Raw genomic sequence first — 4852 nt, 5'->3', positions numbered from 1 at the left:
CAGTAGAACAGTAAGACAGCTGCAATAAAGTGTTAAAATTTTTATGATTAAACACAATAGCATGAACTATGATTATTAAAGGTATAAAAACTGATTTTAAAAAACAAACAACTGTTTTTACTATGAAGACTTTAAGTGAATAATTTGTAAAAAATATTATATACCAAATTAACTAAATGCTTAGATTATTATAAAATATAGATAAAGACATCTGATACATTTACACACCTAGAACTTAAGACTAAAATTATATTTAATACTAGTTAATTTGCTTATAAAGTTTAGTTACTTTTATATATTACTTATAAAATTATATATAATATATTTTTCATTTATATTATTTTTTCACTGTGACACAAATATACAGATTTGTATAATGTGCTGATATTTTGAATGCACTTAAAATAATAGTTCTTTCAATGCAGAAATAAAGAACAACCATTGCTGTAGCACAAAGTTAAAACTAAGGGTACTATAAAGCACACCTAGGTGTTTACTGTGCATTAAATTAACTATATTGTTTAAAAAGGCTAACCACATTATTTTTCACATAATTTTGTAAATACTTTAAAAATTAAAATAAAACTTTTAATAGAAATATAAGACTTAAATTTAACACTTTTGTGTTCGTTTGGATTTTAAAACACAAAGAAGTTTTTATTTTACCAATATTTTGTTATCTGTAAAGTGACAGAATTATGACCTTGCTGTAAAATTTTCTGAGAGGCACGAGAAAAAAAAAAAGTTTATTGCTCTTATCTTCCTGTTGCTTTTTCTCCCTAGAGAATTTTTTTTTAACTCTTACAGACCTGAATTTAAAAAGTTTCCTAATTTTCAATGTTTTAATAATTACTTTACACCACTTAATGCACTAAACCTAATAACACATATCTGACGAAGTGTAGGGCTGACAAGGTGAAGCAGAGTCTTCCACTGATAACTCGGGAAGGGGCCAGCACAGTTAACAGCAGGAAGGCTAGAGGCAAATTCTTTACAGTCCGCAGGGTGTAATGATATAGAGAAAAAAAAAAAGCAATCTTTTAAGATTAATTACTAATTTATTGGAATTAGAGGGAATGGCAACCGAAGAGGGGTGTCTGGGTTGCAAAAGCACCATGGGGATCATGGTTTTATTAATTGATTTGAGAATATGCAAGAGATGCCACTTTTCAGATTTCTTTTGAATAACAAAGATTGGGTATTTCAAGGTGAATTGGAAGGCTTAAAGTGGGAGTGGCAGGGCCTGAGCTGGCTGTTTCCCAAGGCTGGCAGGAAAGAGGCTGAAGGAGGCTGAGGACTGGTTTGAGCAAAATGTACTGAGTAAAAGGTACATTAGGCTCAGAAGTTTTAACAGCAAAGTGTAGATATCGCAAGGTTTTATGGCTTAGCAGATGATACTTTGTAATTATCCTGCTCACTGTGCCCTTAGAATTTTTTTGTAGGCACTGCAGCAGTTTCTGTTTTATGGCACTCAGCCTCACTTTTATTAGTTTGTCCCTCTGAATTCTCAAGATGGGGGGCCTGGCCGTGGAATTCAGTGGGCAGAGGACAGACAACTATAGATTTAGGAGGGCGGGGGAAAGCCTGAAGGGCAGAAACTTGTGAATTAAGAGAAGCAGCCTATTTTTGAAGGCTTAAGATTTGTTTAAGATTTTCAATTTGGCCAAGTAGTTTCATTTCTATAGCTTTAAGAGGGGGAGCGGTGAGAGGAGGGAATCTGCCATGGTTAGGGACTGAGCGTCTTGGGCATTTAGAATTTTTCCCCTGGGGTGCGGGGGATCAGTGGGAGGCGTTTGAGAAGGTAGCTGCGGAGGCTGCTGAGCAGGCGGGGAGGGGGGGGGAGACTTTTTCCATTAGGGAGAAAGACAGGAAAGGTAGTAGCACTGGTTTTTGAGCTAAGAGCATTATCAAGTTTGTTAGAGAGGTGAGACACCATGGATGTAATTGTGGTGAGTTGGGAACTCAAGTCAGAAAGGGGTGGGGGAGGGAGAAAGCAGCAACAGTTTGTTGCCGCGTGTGGGGGAGCTGCTGGAATGCTGGCTCTGAGGAGCGACTTCCAGGCATAGAGGGCAGTAAGAGCCATGTTGGCAAGCTGGGACCTGGAAAGTGTGTGCTGTACCTTTAAGGTATGAAAAGAGGCGAGGCCAGCTATAAGAGCTTAGAGATCAGGATTCCTGCCTATCTGCAAGGGCTTTGCAGCGGAAAAAAAAGTTAACTTCCCAAGAGACAAAGAGTTCAGCTTTTAGATTCTAAGCAGGAGAGCGTGTAAGGGGCTTGGGGGCCATAGGAGGTTACAGCTTGAAATGGCTCTTTGAGGCTTTTCCAATTAAAGGCTTTGTATTGTTGCAATTGCTGGCTAAGGAGGGGAGGGTGGTGAGGGGAGTAAAGGTTTTGGTGGAACAGGGACGGAGCTGAGGCTAGGGAAGTGAAGGGCTGTTTAGGATTTTGCACAGAGGGTGCAGCGGCAGAAGTGAAGATGAAGGGTCAGAAGAGGAAGGACACTGAGAGACAGAGTCAGAGCGAGAGGGAGCCCGGGAACACTAGATTTCTGGCAAACATCATGAACAAACATTAAAAAATTACAAATATCTTTTTTGGTAACCTCTATATGTCTGACTTTCAACTCAGACTGTATATCTGTAATGAATTTAAGTTCAGTACTCAACGAAACACCCATGGTAGTGGATCCAATGGGCGAAGCCCCAAAAGCCAATCAGGGGCGGTGGTTAGAACGACTGGAAAAACTGCAGTTAAAATTTTTGATCAAGGCTAACTCGTTTCAACGCTTACCCGGATGGGGTTTCCCAGCGATTTACGAAAGAGCTCCGGATTCGCCGGCCAGAGTCGTTCGAGTGTGGTGGTGGTCTTCTGCCCCACGTTGGGCGCCAAAATGCGGGGTCCTGAAGCCCCCCGGAGGGGCCCGGCCAGCGGGGATCAGTCGAGAGGCTCACGGACGGCCGCACCTTTATTTTGCAAGGCTCAGATCACACCACACCTGTAAGAAATCTGAGAGAGGTTAATAATAAATGGCCCAAGACATAAACTCTGTTCAAAGGCGTTTATTGAGGTCCAGCACCTCTTTATATAGGGAAGGTGAAGGAGGCAGGCAAAAGGCAATGTCAATCATTCTTTTGGCATGAAAATTACTTCATTATTCCAAATAAGGCAAGTGGGCAATACTTCTTGCAGTATCCATGGAAACATCTTGTGACCTTCTAGCTGCATTTCTAAACTTTTAACAGATATAAGGTGGGGGCAATGTTCTTACAGAAATAATTTTGTACAGACAATGTAACATATACACATAATAACTGCCTTGTTGACTCCGGAATGTAGTTGAGGGAGTAAGACCTCATTTCTGGGAATGGTACCGGGCCGTGTTGCTCTCCTCCGGGCTACAAGATTAATTATACTTTGCAGCTGCACATTCCTTTCTCTTTGGCCCAAGAACTTACAGCAAGACTGCATGTAGCCTTTAGGTGAAAGGCTGAACTAAGGCAGAAAGTATAGCAAAATAACCTCAAACAAGTCACAGTCCCCAACAGGAAGGAAGGAAGAAAGGAAGGAAGGAAGGAAGGAAGGAAGGAAGGAAGGAAGGAAGGAAGGAAGGAAGGAAGGAAGGAAGGAAGGAAGGAAGGAAGGAAGAAAGAAAGAAAGAAAGAAAGAAAGAAAGAAAGAAAGAAAGAAAGAAAGAAAGAAAGAAAGAAAGAAAGAAAGAAAGAAAGAAAGAAAGAAAGAAAGAAAGAAAGAAAGAAAGAAAGAAAGAAAGAAGAAAGGAAGGAAGGAAGGAAGGAAGGAAGGAAGGAAGGAGAAAGAAAAGAAAGACAGAAAGAAAGAAAAAGAAAGAAGAAAGTAAGGAAGGGAAAGAAAGGAAGGAAGGGAAAGAAAGAAAGAAAGAAAGAAAGGAAAGAAGAAAGAAAGAAAGAAAGAAAGAAAGAAAGAAAGAAAGAAAGAAAGAAAGAAAGAAAGAGAGAGAGAGAGAGAGAAAGAAAGAAAGAAAGAGAGAGAGAGAGAGAGAGAGAGAGAAAGAAAGAAAGAAAGAAAGAAAGAAAGAAAGAAAGGAAGGAAGGAAGGAAGGAAGGAAGGAAGGAAGGAAGGAAGGAAGGAAGGAAGGAAGGAAGGAAGGAAGGAAGGAAGGAAGGAAGGAAGGAAGGATGGAAGGAAGGAAGGAAGGTTGGAAGGAAGGAAGGACAAAACCAGGAGGGTTCCTTCTAGGTGTTATAGATATCAAGTTAGAAGAGAGAAGAAAAAAAGAAGAAAAGGTAACAAACAAAAAAATAACAAACAAAAAAACAACAAAGCAATAACAAGAAAAATAAAAAAAACATAAACAAAAAATCCTAAGCCAGCAACTACAAAAAAGACCCCCTCCCCCCCAAAATAAAAACCCAACCAGCAACTACATAAAAAGGTTTCTTCTTCTTCTTCTTCTTCTTCTTCTTCTTCTTCTTCTTCTTCTTCTTCTTCTTCTTCTTCTTCTTCTTCTTCTTCTTCTTCTTCTTCTTCTTCTTCTTCTTCTTCTTCTTCTTCTTCTTCTTCTTCTTCTTCTCCTTCTCCTCCTCCTCCTCCTTCCTTTTACTGGGGAAGTTAGAAAGGGAATTCCCTTGGTCTGAGAGATTTAGAGTTTCTCCACCCTTGAAGGATACAGTCATGGGAACCACTAGACTCCATATATACTCTTTTTCTCTCCCCAGGCAGCTTCCACTCAGTTGTGGATGAACTATCATTCTTTTAACAAAAATAGAAAAAAATTCTAGACAGAATTGGTACAAATATCAAAAGTCAAAATTATTTTTACTCTACAGTTTAAATAATCACCCCTTTAGTTCTCTTGGTGGTCTGCAAATGATAT

The 4852-nt window shown here is 39.5% G+C and overlaps 1 non-coding gene across 1 annotated transcript; it reads right to left on the bottom strand.

The window, feature by feature from the left end:
- Window positions 1–374: 374 nt before the first annotated feature.
- On the bottom strand, window positions 375–504 carry LOC126021070 (small nucleolar RNA SNORA22). The gene has a single exon (XR_007499684.1). It is a non-coding gene; the product is annotated as a small nucleolar RNA SNORA22 (small nucleolar RNA).
- Window positions 505–4852: the final 4348 nt, after the last annotated feature.

The sequence above is a fragment of the Suncus etruscus genome, chromosome 10 (genome assembly GCF_024139225.1).
Source record: "Suncus etruscus isolate mSunEtr1 chromosome 10, mSunEtr1.pri.cur, whole genome shotgun sequence".
Lineage (NCBI taxonomy): Eukaryota > Metazoa > Chordata > Mammalia > Eulipotyphla > Soricidae > Suncus > Suncus etruscus.
The sequence above is the reverse complement of the archived record's forward strand: the minus strand, read 5'-3'. Positions and strand labels throughout refer to the sequence as shown.